Source organism: Schistocerca nitens, chromosome 11, assembly GCF_023898315.1.
Source record: "Schistocerca nitens isolate TAMUIC-IGC-003100 chromosome 11, iqSchNite1.1, whole genome shotgun sequence".
Lineage (NCBI taxonomy): Eukaryota > Metazoa > Arthropoda > Insecta > Orthoptera > Acrididae > Schistocerca > Schistocerca nitens.
Genome location: NC_064624.1, coordinates 138671313 through 138687502, shown reverse-complemented (window position 1 = coordinate 138687502; position 16190 = coordinate 138671313). Strand labels below are relative to the sequence as shown.

The following is a 16190-nucleotide window of genomic DNA, read 5'->3' as shown; positions in this document are numbered from 1 at the left end:
TTAGTATTATTTTGTCAAATAAAGGGCGCTCAGCCCAATCATGTCGATTTGTCATTCCACTCCCAGCATCATTGTACATACATTTATCCATTTGCTGCCATGGATTAAGTAGCTAGAATTGTCTGCGATTGCTGTGTGTTTTCGCACTAAGAAAAGCCCGGCTTTCCATTCCAATCTATCACGTAGTCTTTTGGCAATCTGCGCAGCACTCAGAATGGGCCTGTATGTGGTTGGTAGAAATCAGACACGTGTTCTTCAGACGATAGTTTCGTTGTTTTGTCTGTCAGTAGGTCATCAGAGTGGGAGGGGAAAAGCAGAGAGGAGCTTAAACAAGTGTCTAGGCATATGAAGATAAAGTGGGCCTGGTTGTGAGAGTAAGTGGCGTAGCTATTGAAATGGAAGACGGAGCAGCAGCAAGGGAGATCTGCTGGATTGTGTGGGGATGTTGCAGTGGGTGGATATTCTGCAGAACAATGGTCAGGAACCAGATGTCTTCAGCTGTAGGGGGAGGGTGGAGGAAATTGATGGGATGGATGGGCTGGTCAATGTGGTGAATGGGGACAGTGAGCTCAGGATTTGCATTTGGAGTAGTGGGTGGGGTGGAATTCGTAGCAGGTGTTGCAGGAAGGACGAGGCCAGGGTTAGGACATTGTTTAAGGTAGTGGGAGGCACTCCACGAGGTAATGGTGGATGCGGGGCAAGTAGAGGTGTAAATGATGGTGCTAGTGGGTGTGTCCATGATGGAATTCGTTGTCCACTGGCAATAGGAGTCACTGAAATGGGGAAATAGACAAATATGGAGGGTGGCTGTGATGAAGACAGGGGGATGCCGGCGGCGGCGGTGGAGGTGGGGAGCACCGGGCGGCAACCAGCAGACAGATGGCAAAGGCACCTTGAGAGCAGCCCGGGTGGCATAATCCTCCGATTTGGAAGTGAGGGGATCCAACCCTCGAGATGTTAATTTTTTCCCCTTACTGAATGTCAATCCCCCCTGGCGATAGATGCGTAAACCCCAAATAAGAAAAGAGAAAAAAAAACACATTATGGGAAGATAACAAACGATATAAAAAGGCAATAAAACGGTGACTATGTTAAAAACGGTAAAGTGGCGGAAAAGTTGCAGAAGTTAAAACAGAGAAAATATGGGATTGATGACGCTAATGAAGACATACAGAAAGTACACAGGCAAAATTTAAAAAACATGGCGACGGTACGTTTTCTGTTTGCAACGCAGATGAGTGTGAGCCCGCCGGCGACTGTTTCAACAAACCTATTCGTACTTCTCCTATCAACACCACCAAGAAACAAAGCTTCACAACGCCTGCTGTGACGTCACAGCACTGCGACTGAGTTCAGAAACTGGCACTGAAGTAGCGCAAGGGAATGCACATTCGCTATTTAACTAATGATAGAAGTAACGAAAACAATGAAACCTTCAACTAAGAGAGTACTGTATACTGTATCACCTAGTTTGTAAATGATGAATTGTGGCGTAATACGATCGAGTGAAAAAGATTTATATAAATATTGGATCCTGTATCTTCAAAGGCAGTTCATATAGTCACAACTACCTACTTTTTAGAATTTTAAGCACTTATAGCGTCACCTTGCTGCTGATTAGATCTTACAATTAGGTAACCAACGCAATATTTCGACTACCTAAGGAATAATGATTTTCCTTGAATACAAAAAAAAAAACATAAATAAATAAAAATAAATAAAAAAATACACTAGGACCCCCAAAATTCGCCTACAAATAAAATAAATCATTTATCCTATTTTTTCAGTCACCACTACCTACTTTTTATGCGACGTAAAATTTTAAGCACTTACAGCATTGCCTTGCTGCATATTCGATTTTATAATTAGGTAACCTTCCACATGATAGTTTAGACTACATAAGTAATAATGATTTTCCTTGATTGTTAATAAAATTACACTAGGACCTTAAATATTCACTGCAAACAATGTAAATCATTTATTAAAAGTTTTTTCATTTAATATCTTATGAAAAAGGGGCATGTGATACTTAACAAGCTTCACTTTAATAAGTAAATGTCCAGAAAACATTTATTTCACAATTTTTTGTGACAAGGAGTCAGATGTCAAGACTTTTTCATTCTTTTGTAAATACGTACATCTTTTGTCACACACACATCATTTTTTCGTTTTACAAAGTTGTTTAGTAAAATATTTGCACTGCAAGTCAATATACAATGTATGATAGATTCAAGAGTGTGACCTTTTAAACAATGGAAACAAAGAAGTAAGTCTTTTGGCACATTAATGGCTGCTTCTTTCACAAGCACATTTCTTTGATTTACTTGTTGCAGGAACAAATTTTTCCTTTTCTTTAAGAATTTTTTGTAGTGTTAAGTATACATAGGAAACACATGTGACTACATCACTGCTGGGGTATGTTAAACCTCCCCTGTCACTTGCCATTATCAAATCATCTGCTTGTCTTGTTTCTTCAGATGTTACAAACCCTTCACAATATGGACAATTTATTTTAGATGCACTTGATGTGAGCAATATAATGGAGTAATGGCCAAGTGTTTTCGTCTACTTCATCAACATCATTATCATCAACTACTACATTTAACAGCTCTGGGTTGTCGATATCTTGAAAGCCTGGGATTCTACAACAAGCAGCATCAACATTATTAGGTCTAACAACAACATCACCAAACACTTTGGACTTTAATACAAGAGAAAACATACTCTGGGCCCTTAATTTTCCTTCTGTTTCAAATACCTGCCTTAGCAATACATGGTAACTTCCCCCATTAAGTTGGCGGTATTTCCCAAACCTGTCTGTATTTTCCCAAAGAGCAAATATGTTCTCTTCTTCTCACACAGCCAGTATTCACTAAAATCAATAAAGGCTGCAGTAGTATGTTTGAGAGCAAAGTGTGTTTCTCTGGTCAATTTCTTTCCTCCATTGCAATCTTCCCATGAACACAACCACGAGAGAAAGTTTCTCAAAAAGAATGTTTTGAATTGAGAGTAATCTGTTCTTGGTAAACATTTCGTAGCCTTTTACCCTTCAGCAGCGTTTCAACATTTAATATCAAACCACTGACTTATTATTTTTACAAATGTGGCAGTACTCTCCCAGTTTTCAATTTCTTTCTTGCACCTAGTTGTTGCATTGCAACAACTGTCATGTTATTAAAAATATGCAATGCTAATTTCACATTTTGCCATTCAAAAGGATTTGGATATGGTGACTTAAGTGTTAAAGTGCTGCCATACTACAACAGTTCACCTTTTTCTAGTAAATATAGTTCCTTCAGTGCTGTAACAGAAGCAAGACCTACCTTCAAGCTATCAATAAAAGAAGGAAAGCATATAATTTGGTCCTTTTCGTTACCCCAGTTGTTCCATTTACATTTTAAAATGTGTACAGTATCGACAAAATAGTAAAGTGGGCGGTCTGCAGAAGTCTGCTCAGGATGAACATATTTTATCTGTACACTAGGAGGGAGGGGGGGGGGGGAAGAAAAGTACGAAATAGCTTTCTTATTAATAGCATTATTGTCAGCTACTACTCCTATTACCTGAAATCCCACTGCTTCTAGTTTAATTGAATTGTGTGAACTGGGAGAATATGCACCACATCTTTGTACACTGAATCCATACTCTGGATCATAAAAACATAAGCACTAGTTGCACACAAAACCACATCTGTGTTAAAAGCACCACCTACAACATTGCCACCTTTATAGTCAAGTTGTGACTTTAAATAAATCTCATCCATCAACAGGACAGTTTTATCATTCACAGATAAAGCACCAACTTTTTGTGGTATGTAACTGAGAAACTGCTCACTCTGAAGCTCAATGATTGGGTTAGTTGGAAGTTTACTGCAAAGTTTTGACAAAGTACTGGGACTTGGAATGGAAAAATTACAAGCACTCCTCAAAAACATATATGCATGTGGCCTGATAGAATAAGCTAATGACCATAAAATCATTGAAACACTCCCGTACCTAATCTCTGTTAGACTATTAAATCTTGGAAATGAAACTTGTTCCTTCAAAAATTTAATTTTATGCTCACTTTCTGGTAATTTTTCTTACAAGTTTTCCAAAATGTCTTCAATGCAAGACAAACTTGCCTCAAATGGAGCCTCATTTATATGAAACATCACATACAACTCTTTCAAAATATTGCTAACTGTACCAGTATCACTTACTTGGTTTGATAATTTAATCTTACCAGCACAATTTAGCTCAGCTTCCTTCACAAATGCACTTAACACTAAATCACTATTTATAACGACATGACACACAACATTTAGATAAGGAGCATCCTTTAACACAAGACACAAATTATTTGATTTGGTTACCGTGACCGAGTCACTGTGCTTTTCACAATCAGATAATTTTGATTAAAAATCTTCTAAACTAGCAAATGAACTCTTCTCCATCATTTTTTGTGTGATTCCACACTCTGCTCAATGACTTTCTCAAGTGCTTGGTTCTCCAAACGTTCGCGACTCTCTGGATCTTCTCGAGCTGGTGCTTGTTTTGAAGATAAAGACGTAGGTCATCCTGGCAACTTTGATGGTACAGCATCTGCAAATAGAGAGAGATAAACATGAGATTCGTATAGCAATGTTTCATGATCTTAGATATTTAACAATATCGTAAGAAAATTAAGGAACCTGTACATTAATCTGAAAACTGATTACAAGTACCCTTTACGATAAATTTTCACGAACGTTTCTTTAAACGTGGACGGTCCAAAGGTGCTGTAAAGAGTTTGCCAGTTTTGGGTCGTAAGCACTGGTAATTTTCTCAATGTCGTCTGCAGTGAAATGCAGTTCACATATCTGAAAAGAAGCATCTATTTTACTGTTAACGTAAAGGCAGAATGTAAACCGACAAATGAAATCTAACTGAGGACTGCATAAAGTGAGCTTAAAAGTATAATGCTTCGTTATAGATAGGCTATTGATTTGAATTTTCAGTTCCGTAACATAACAGTATTAAAGAGTAACAATATAGAAATAAAGTTAAATTACAGATACTTACAACGAACTGTTTACTGGGTTCCCAGTCATTCCTATGAACTGCAGCGATCCATTTCAATCTTAATGCTTCATCAGACGGGAATGAAAAGACGCTAACTTTTAAACCGTTGTCGTAGTTTCCCCTACAATAGGGCATACAGCACTTGTGTGGCATTTTGAGCAGATTCTCAACAACAATCCGAATCGCATATGGCAGTGAGAACAAGATTTCCGCCACAAATGTTAAGAAAACAAAGCCATGCTTTCAGTCACTGCTACGAAAACAAACCCATGCAGTGACCACGCTTCCAAACATGAAACACCGCTTCTACCACAGATAGCACTGCTCAACCGCAGAACGCCAACGTCACAGCTCCCACAGAATTGTGTGCGTAAGCTTTGTTTTTCGGTGTAGTTGCTCCAATGCGACTCGTTTTCGGCCAGTCACGAAAGTTTTCTGAGGTGGCGTCTCGCACTGACATCTGTTGGCAGCGCCCAGCAACACTGAAGTATTCAAGCGCTGCTTATTTTACTTTACAAGTTCAGCACGAAAAATATCGAGGAAGAAACAATTTCGTAGTTATATGAAGTATTTATTTCTATGCTGCTAATAAAATAGCAATAACGACCCTCGTCCTTGGTTTGTCTGTAAAGAATATATTTCATACCCACAAAATTTCTTGGTAAGGTATTTTTGAGATATGGTAACTTTCTGCTGGTTACTGTAGCTTTGGATACTTAACTTTAATTTTTGTAAGGTACGGATTGTATATTCCGTCCCTATATAAGAAGCCCAAATTATGTATCGGTATCTCTTCAGTGCTTTACTATACGTGAAATATATCTTCTCCTTCCAACATTTCTCTTATCAACTGCAATATGGTTTGCTAGTGCGTTATGGGGCCTGACGTATTTGTATATATCCCTGTCTCCCCCAGTAATTCCCAACAAGCAACTCCTCAAGCTAAGGGTCAAATCGAGTGGACTGGTAGTATTACCAAACTTCGACTTTCGAAGAAGTCGGAAACTTAGTTTTAAACCTATATCGAGTTTACAGTAAAGCACCCACATTACTTTTATTTTCGTGTTTATCTTCCTTGTCCGCCCAATCTGTAACTTTCATCGATTTAATGATTGCATGATAGTTTAGTTTTTTGTATGAAATTCCAAGCGTACTTTCGCCTTCCCTCGCTCCAGTATTGAAATGACAGTAAGCTTTTCTTTCGTCGCCGGCGCTCAGCTTTGGAAATCTAGGCAAGTAGACTCTAGTTAGTAATGGGATTTGTGGTATTGTGAGTTCTAAGAGACGAAAAGCGGAACACAAAATTGTTGGAGAGAAAACAGGAAATGTAATGTACATTCGGATTCTGGGATGCAAACAGGCTGATCGGTTAAAATGATTGTGGCTAGAATATCGTATTTTCCCATAGAATATAAATGTATAGGATCTATTTGGACTGTATGTACTAAAGCTGCACGTGTAGTGTTGTACTCGTGAACGTTATAAACGGCAGATTTAGTTTCATAGCTGTGTTGTATGCAACTTACTACTGTTGTAGTCGCATCCGTCATATCCATTCCTGAACAAAAAACAACAACCGATTAATTTTACTAAAATTACCGCACGATCTACAATGAACAACACCAAATTAAGCTTCGCACTGACTGAAACGAATTCCACTACAAACACAGCCGACACTCGAACAATTCTGGATAATGAGCAAAACCAAACAGAGCCCATTACACCACACAAACGAAAACCCTGAACACACCACAAGAGAGCACAACAAACCACAACACGACGACATCTACAAACACACCACACTCACAAGGCAAACTCCGCGCTGTCATGACGTCACACGACAACACCCGTACATCACGGGTCAAAGCCGACGCGTGGGATCGGACGCTTCTGTCGTCCCCTCTCAGATTATATTAGTGAATTATATAAGAAAACTTTTGTGGTTGTTGTTGAACGCTTTTGTGAACCTTTGGCAGACTTAGTGATAAACAATTGTTATGTTTTCTTCTAAATTTTCATTAAAATAACCTCATGGCTGGCAGACAGCTATGGTGGTGCAGGGTCATTCATTATATACAACAGTCCATCTAGAATGAGCAAGAGCTGCACATGCAATGCAAGTAGAGCAAAACATACATTCAGATTACTTTTATTGTTGTCATTGTCAGCAGCAGTGGGAAGTACATCAGTGGGGATGGTGGATAGAGCAACAGTTGGCTCTCGCCTTCCTGTGCATCGTACTGCAGCTGAGAAAGCTGTGTGGTGCCTAAAAATCAGTCATTATAGTGGGCACATAGGTGTCAAGAAAGAACGGCAGTTGGCTGACTCTTAGTCACTGCCACAATCACAGTTACTTTAATCAAGGCGTAGTGTGGTTGTGAAAAAATCAGTTCATGCTGAAATTTGATCTGCACTATCAATACAAGACAGAAATATAACTTTTGTGTAAACTTTGCATCCTTAACTAAGATTTAACAAAGTTATGTATTATGGTATGAAGATATTTGACAAGCTCCCTTCTAACATACAACAAGAAATTAGTTATCTCAGGAAATTCAAAGGAAAGTTTAAAAAATACATCAGTAGCGACTCCTTCCATTGATTATCTTAGTGCAAGGATTTAATTCCTTCTTTAGATGGATGGCAGGTAGTGTGTTGTAAACTGTCCTATGTAATTACATATGTAGGTTACTGTTTTTTTCTAAAAAATACTTGATTAATGAACTAAATATCGAGTTTCTTATAAGACATCCTGAAGGTACCTAATGTAACTGAAGTAGCAGCAGCTTTCTTTCTAATTTACTAGAACACATTTAACTGGCATAAAAAGAACTAGCATTAAGCAGTATTGTAATGTTTTCTTGTTAATATAGTGTACAGCTTAAGCAATGTTTGGTTGTCTTTTGTTAATGTTTACCTTCACTTACTCCCTGTAGCTTCACCTCCTTGGCGGTAGAGTAGAAGAAATTTCTATTCTTTTTCACCTTCTTGGTGGGATGTACAGAATATGATGAATGAGTAGAATAAATTTGTATTCTTTTGAAATTGTGATGGTTTATTTATGTCACGAAATGTTAGTAAATGTATATAATGTGAAGGTGATACTAGAATGCTTAATGCCTTGAACACGTACCTATATAATGAGTGTCGGTAAATCCGTAGCATCACTATCTTCAGCTGTCCAGTTGCAATGTGAATGCAATACATGATCAGATTAGCTGATTAAATGTGCCACCATTTAACAACTTAATATGTAGTTAAATGTGGGAGTTTTATGAAAATGATTTGCACCTAATTGGCCACAGAGTGGTGTATTCTACATACAAAATTCATATTGCTGATCAGTACATACATAATTCTTTTCTAATTTGACATGTATTGATGTTATTCTAATTTGACATCTAATGATGTTATTCTACTCACGTTTTTTCTTTCCGTTACTGCCAGGTTCTATCTTAAAATATGCAATAATTCATTCAATATATCTTTTATGTATTTTCAGAAACGCATTGCAAATCCAGTACCACAACAGAGTGACTACAGGATTGCACAACCAAACATTCTCTGCCACCACCCTATATTTTCTGGGATGGTTACTAGGGATAGGCAACAGCCAGTACCCTAGATCATTATTTTTATTTTACCATCTGTGTCAAATTAATGTGTCTGGTAATATATTAATAATGTTATATCACTATCTGTAGTAGTATCATAGATACACTTTAAGAAAATGAAATGGTTTACATTGCACTGTGAAAACCCATGTCATAAAATGTTTATTGACGTGGATGACACGTGTATCTCTTGTGTTGGAGTTACTGTTGCAGTGAATGTGATTTTTTAGTATGACATGTTAAAATCATCAGCAGTAAAATAAATTTGTTTATTGCAGAAGGAGTTACCGGTATGTCTTTTAAATATGTTGTATTGTCCCATCTTATACATGTGTTGTTCACAATCCCTGCTCCCGTCCCCACCCACAGAAAGTAATTACAAAATCAAGAATCTGTGTTGTGATTGGTTCTGCATGGAATGTTGTTATAATATTCAAAATTTGTTTGCTTACTGTGAACTATTAGACATCAGCTGTATTAGGTATATTAGTGACATGTGAAAATTTGTGCCGGAGTGCAACTTGAGCCTCATCAAAGATTCACTGTGTATATGTTTAAAATAAGGTATAATGAGCTAATTGTAGCACATTCGACCAGTGATACACAGCTTCTTATTTGGCATGTGTTCAGTTCTTTTTCTTTGATTCATTCCACGTATCACCTCTCCTCTGCTTGTAACTTCAGATTGATCAGTCTGTGAGAGTACATAATGGGCTATGAAAATGAACACTTATTTACAACAGTTCCTTCTAGATATGTTCAGTTTGGTTTGACCTTCTGGATGTGACATGATCTCGAATAAAACAAGTAGAAGTAGTAACAGTTATGACCAGTGCTTGATTTATAAAAAAGAAGAGGTACCAGTACTGTGACTTGTCAGAGGTATCAGTATGGCATACCATCACAAATCGAGCACTGGTTATAACAACCAAAGCAGTTGTTTGGTTTAGAATAGTGATGCCAGTAACTGTACCTGGATTGCTTCGTCTTGTCACAGCAATGAAAAATGAAGATATATGTTCGACAGTTTTATGAAAAGGATAGTTGCTACCCACCATATAGTGGAGTCGCTGATTCGCAGATAGGCACAACAAAAAGACTGTCAAACACAGCTTTTGGCTAAACAGGTCTTCATTACATTTAAACAGCACACAACACAACACACAAACACAACATGTGCAGACTTGGCCACAGTCTCTGGCTGCCAAGGCAAGAGTATGAGCATCTTGCACTGCTGCTCACATTCTGGCCTTGGCAGCCAGATGCTGAGGTCAGGTATGTGTGTTTGTGTTTAGGCACACTGCCATTGCCACTCAAAGAAACTGATAAACAAAATAGGTCTTATGAATTTTTGTGTGGAGGAGGGGGGGAGGGGGATGGGAGGGGTTGGAGGCAGAGGGGAAGGATTGCACTGCCCACATGCAAAATTCTATCTTAGTATGCGTTAATTAGGAAATCCCAACCTAATCATGGATCTGCCACTATAGATTTAGCATTGCGTTAACTTACCAGAATTAAACAATAATTTGAAAGTGATGAATGAAATCAGAATATTTTGTGATTGGCTCTGTATGGGATCTGAACCCTGTCACATTCATCTTTTTTTGTTGTAATATATTTGGTTACACTGATGCAAAACTTCAGAAAGAATACACAAGATGAAAACTCCATAAAACAAGATTGATGGAAAAAAGGAAGTTAACTGTTTAGTATTTCAAAACTAATCACCATAGCTGTGAAGACATTTATGTCCCTGTGAGACAAGATGGTCAATAGCTTCATGGAAAAATGTTTGCGGTGTTCTACGAACTCTTGGTGTGAACCAAACGAATGACCAATCTCTCTCCATGTGATTTCCATATTTTTAAAGTGCTGAAGAAAGGCATTCATGGCTGTCCCTTTGCTTCAGATAAAGAGGTGTGTGCCTGGCAACATTTTTTCACAAAGGCATTGACCATTGTAAGGCAATTACAGTGGAATAAATGTGTTAACAACTATGGCTAGTACTTCAGTATTAATAAGTAGTTTACTTACATTTTTCCACATTTTTCATATTTGACTGCCCTTGTATGCCACTCTCTTAAGTTTGCTTTTGTAGCTCTGTGTACTACATACACAAGTAGTCTATTATTATTTTACAGCATTTTTTTTAATGCCATGTTCCCTTCATGATCTTGCAGCTGTGTGCTGGGTTAAAGCTATCCCAAATTTGGTAGGTTTTCATAATGTAGCTAGATTTATCTGCAGTGCTAAAGCAATCAACAGTAGCTTCAGAAACACTGATTGACATGCATGCACCATTTTGGATTTGAGAACTGTAGACTCACTTTTTTAAGGTGGGGACAGTAGAATACGTACTTCTATTGTACAGATGACGAACTTGATACTTGGAAAGTTGGAGTAACTGCATTTTGTATAAATCTACTACTAAGATAACTTTCTTATTTTTTTATATTCTACTGGTTGTGGATGTACCACATTTGCACAAAGCACGAAAATTCCTATTTAAGTGATGTTTCAGTAAAATTCATTATCAGTCAGTTTAACTGAGTTCTGCTAATGTAAACATTGTATGTGTTCTTTTAAGAGAAATCTGTAATTTACTTTATTCAGAAGCCATATGCTCAGGAACATATTGTGAGCTAACAATTGTTTATTTCCAGAATGACTTAAATTATTTGAAAGCCCTCATTTCACTCTATCAGTAAACATTTTATTATTTGTGAAAATTAATTAACTAAAATGTCATTCATAATTAAATTTCCACACACTGAAAATATTTATATTATTTGGACCTCTGCAAGCCTTCTTGCACTTCAATGCTGCCTTCCAGCTTCTCAGCCTCCATACAGACAAATAGCCTCACATAACTACCGAAGCTCCAGTTACGCAGTATTCCATTCTTTTGCTGTTACATGGAATTTCTATATATTTTTTAGCTTGTTTAATTTAAGCAGTATATTTTCCACCTTCATTTGCATTGTAAGGAAATGGAAATCCATCATTCTGGCAGAAACAGCTGTGCCACATATGGCAGCTGAGGAAACTGGGGAAAGGAAAGTAGATAAATTGAAATAAATAATAGCCATGAAATCAAACATGAACCATGGATCTTGCTGTTGGTGGAGAGGTTTGTGTGCCTCAGTGATACAGATGGCCGTACCGTAGGTGCAACCATAACAGAGGGGTATCTGTTGAGAGGCCAGACAAACGTGTGGTTCCTGAAGAGGGGCAGCATCATTTTTAGTAGTTGCAGGGGCAAGACTCTAGATGATTGACTGATTTGGCCTTGTAACACTAACCAAAACGGCCTTGCTATGCTGGCACTGCGAACAGCTGAAAGCAAGGGGAAACTACAGCCGTAATTTTTCCCGAGGACATGCAGCTTTACTGTATGATTAAATGATGAGGGCATCCTTTTGGGTAAAATATTCTGGAGTTAAAATAGTCCCCCATTCGGATCTCCAGGCGTGGACTACTCATGAGGACATCATTATGAGGAGAAAGAAAACTGATGTTCTACGGATCGGAGTGTGGAATGTCAGATCGCTTAATCGGGCGGGTAGGTTAGAAAATTTAAAAAGGGAAATGGATAGGTTAAAGTTAGATATAGTGGGAATTAGTGAAGTTCGGTGGCAGGAGGAACAAGACTTTTGGTCTGGCGAATACAGGATCATAAATACAAAATCAAATAGGGGTAATGCAGGAGTAGCTTCAGTAATGAATAGGAAAATAGGAGTGCAGGTAAGCTACTACAAACAGCATAGTGAACTCATTATTGTGGCCAAGATAGACACGAAGCCCATGCCTACTACAGTAGTACAAGTTTATATGCCAACTAGCTCTGCAGATGATGAAGAAATTGATGAAATGTATGATGAGATAAAATAAATTATTCAGGTAGTGAAGGGAGACGAAAATTTAATAATCATTGGTGACTGGAATTCGAGAGTAGGAAAAGGTATGGAATTAAACATAGTAGGTGAATATGGATTGGGGCTAAGAAATGAAAGAGGAGGCCGTCTGGTAGAATTTTGCACAGAGCATAACTTAATCATAGCTAACACATGGTTCAAGAATCATGAAAGAAGGTTGTATACATGGAAGAATTGTAGATTAAACCTGAAGAAACTGCAAAAAGGTAGGAATTTAAGGAGATGGGACCTGGATAAACTGAAAGAACCAGAGGTTATACAGAGTTTCAGGGAGAGCACAAGGGAACAATTTACAGGAATGAGGGAAATAAATACAGTAGAAGAAGAATGGGTAGCTCTGAGGGATGAAGTAGTGAAGGCAGCAGAGGATCAAGTAGGTAAAAAGATAAGGGCTAGTAGAAATCCTTGGGTAACAGAAGGAATATTGAATTTCATTGATGAAAGGAGAAAATATAAAAATGCAGTAAATGAAGCAGGCAAAAAGGAATACAAACGTCTCAAAAATGAGATCGACAGGAAGTGCAAAATGGCTAAGCAGGGATGGCTAGAGAACAAATGTAAGGATGCAGAGGCTTATCTCACTAGGGGTACGATAGATACTGCCTACAGGAAAATTAAAGAGACCTTTGGAGAAAAGAGAGCCACTTGAATGAATATCAAGAGCTCAGATGGAATCCCAATTCTAAGCAAAGAAGGGAAATCAGAAAGGTGGAAGAAGTATATAGAGGGTCTATACAAGGGCAGTGTACTTGAGGACAATATTCTAAGCAAAGAAGGGAAAGCAGAAAGGTGGAAGGAGTATATAGAGGGTCTATACAAGGGCAATGTACTGGAGGATGATATTATGGAAGAGGATGTAGATGAAGATGAAATGGGTGATACAATATTGTGTAAAGGGTTTGACAGAGCACTGAAAGACCTGAGTCGAAACAAGGCGCCGGGAGTAGAAAACATTCCATTAGAGTTACTGATAGCCTTTGTAGAGCCAGTCCTTACAAACCTCTACCATCTGGTGAGCAAGATGTATGAGACAGGCGAAATACCCTCAGACTTCAAGAAGAATATAATAATTCCAATCCCAAAGAAAGCAGGTGTTGACAAATGTGAAAATTACTGAACTATCAGTTTAATAAGCCACAGCTGCAAAATACTAACATGAATTCTTTACACACGAATGGAAAAACTAATAGAAGCCGACCTCGGGGAAGATCAGTTTGGATTCCGTGGAAATACTGGAACACGTGAGGCAATACTGACCTTACGACTTATCTTAGAAGAAAGATTAAGGAAAGGCAAACCTACGTTTCTAGCATTTGTAGACTTAGAGAAAGCTTTTGACAATGTTGACTGGAATACTCTGTTTCAAATTCTAAAGGTGGCAGGGGTAAAATACGGGGAGCGAAAGGCTATTTACAATTTGTACAGAAAGCAGATGGCAGTTATAAGAGTCGAGGGACATGGAAGGGAAGCAGTGGTTGGGAAGGGAGTAAGACAGGTTTGTAGCCTCTCCCCGATGTTTTTCAATCTGTATATTGAGCAAGCAGTAAAGAAAAGTTTTGGTCCTTTTCATTTCTAATTTGTTTCGACTGTTTCTCTGTAATCTCACTCCATCTTAAATATGTTTCTTCTTACACTACCTGTAAGATGCTCAGATAATCTACCCTTCTCCCTCCTGTCCAGGTGCAGGCACTAATTAGCTTATTCCTATCTCCCAACTGGAGCAACAGGCATGGCTTGGATGTAAGTCTTCATTTCAGTCAAAAGCAGTTGCCCTCAGGACTTTGCTTACACCGCTGATAACTGCATTAACTTAGTGCAGGTTGTGTTGTAGCAAAACCTCCAAAAACCCCTCACAAATATGTGCTGTTGCTGCTCTTGTTTCATCCAGATAAGGTTTAATATTCTACACTATGTTGATACAATTGTTTAAGTTAAACAAGTCTGTGGCTCAATGTGGACTGTTTCTCTCCATGTTCTGTGTCTTTGTTCATAAACTATTTCCAAATTTTGTTATTTGAAGGAATGTTAAATATTTGTTGCAATTTACAGGCGGAAAACATGACTATACAGTTCGCAGTACGAAGGGGCTCAACTGGACTCTTGACTGATGGTGAAAAAAGGAAAGTAAGAGAGGTACAGATACTTTGTTGTAATTCCAAGGTGGTATCATATTGTATCTCAAGTGACCTCTGTCATCCATTGTACAACAGCATATGATACAACTCAAACAGATGATAAAAGAACATTGTTTCATGTAGTTTACACCACACTGAAAATATATTAAACATGAATTCATAATGCTAAAAGAGTAAGAGTAAGTTCGAGTAGTAATGCTGGTCATAATCAAACATTTTTATTTATAATGAAACCATTTAGTTTTGTATGCCAACTCAAAATATGTTTAGTATAATTAACAAGAAATCACATTCAAGGAAGTCCTATATTCTACAGGAGTAATGGTTTGTTTGAAATGATCAAGTTTTTTAAATTATTTTGTTGGTTCTTGAATATTTTTTACTTTTCAGGATATGGTTTATCAGCTCGACTCCCTTACAGTTTCACCATTACTATACAGTTTAGTTGTGTGGGGAACTAATCTTCTAACTTTGTTTGGCCTTGTGTCGTGTTGGGGACTCTCCAGGTTCCTGTTCAGTCTGTTATGTGACCACTGTTTTATATATGTTAAATGTTACAGGATTAAAGTTAGCTTCTTACTTCTGTAGAGATAACATAGACAATGGAGGAGTTGCCAGTATGTCAGAAACTGTTTTGATTTCAAGAATATTGATATTAATAAATTTTGATCAGAGCGGCACTTAGAAGCTTGTGCAACAGAATTAGTGTTTTATAATAAGTCCTTTATAATAGAGGTATGTACAGATCACCTTCAGGAAATTTTAACCTCTTCATAAGAATTATGGAAGCTCTGTTGTCCCTTCTCACAGTAAAAAAAAGGAAATAATGGTTACTGGTGATATTAATGTGAGTTTATTGAAAAGCTCTTGTCAGAGAACAATTATGGCACTCAGTAACACTATCTCTCAATTTAGTTCCCATTGTGGACTTTGCAGCTGGGATATGTAAATGCTCTGAGATTGCCATTCATAATATCTTTGTATACAAATCAAGGGGAAAAAAGGCATATCACAAAACCAATAGTAAATGGGCTATCTGATCATGACATGCAGCATCTTGTGTTATATTTTGAAACTTCTCAGGATAAAAAATCTATTAAATCTGAGTACAGGAGGATAATACATAAGTAAAAATTTTTATATTGCTCAAAAACATGAACTGGATATATGCTTACAACACTTCTGACTCAAATGGAAAATACAAAGCATTCACTAATAAAGTTACCTCCACTTTTGAAAATTGTTGTTCTCTAAAGGTAACTCAAATCACGCAGAAGTAAAAGAATAAACCAAGGATTACACAAGGAATAAAGATATCATGTGGGACAAAAAGGAGACTGTATCTACCATCTAGGAACAACTCTGATGTTAACACTGTAATGTATTACAAAGAGTACTGCAAAATATTGAAGCAAGTAATCCAGAAATCGAAGCAGGTTTATTATGAGAAAAAGATAATTACAT

At 37.6% G+C, this 16190-nt stretch overlaps 1 long non-coding RNA gene across 1 annotated transcript; it reads right to left on the bottom strand.

Annotated features, from left to right (window-relative positions):
* Positions 1-2031: 2031 nt before the first annotated feature.
* LOC126213245 (uncharacterized) lies at positions 2032-5476 on the bottom strand. The gene is made up of 3 exons (XR_007541118.1): positions 5043-5476; positions 4706-4840; positions 2032-4583 (listed from the first exon to the last, which is right to left on the bottom strand). It is a non-coding gene; the product is annotated as an uncharacterized LOC126213245 (long non-coding RNA).
* Positions 5477-16190: the final 10714 nt, after the last annotated feature.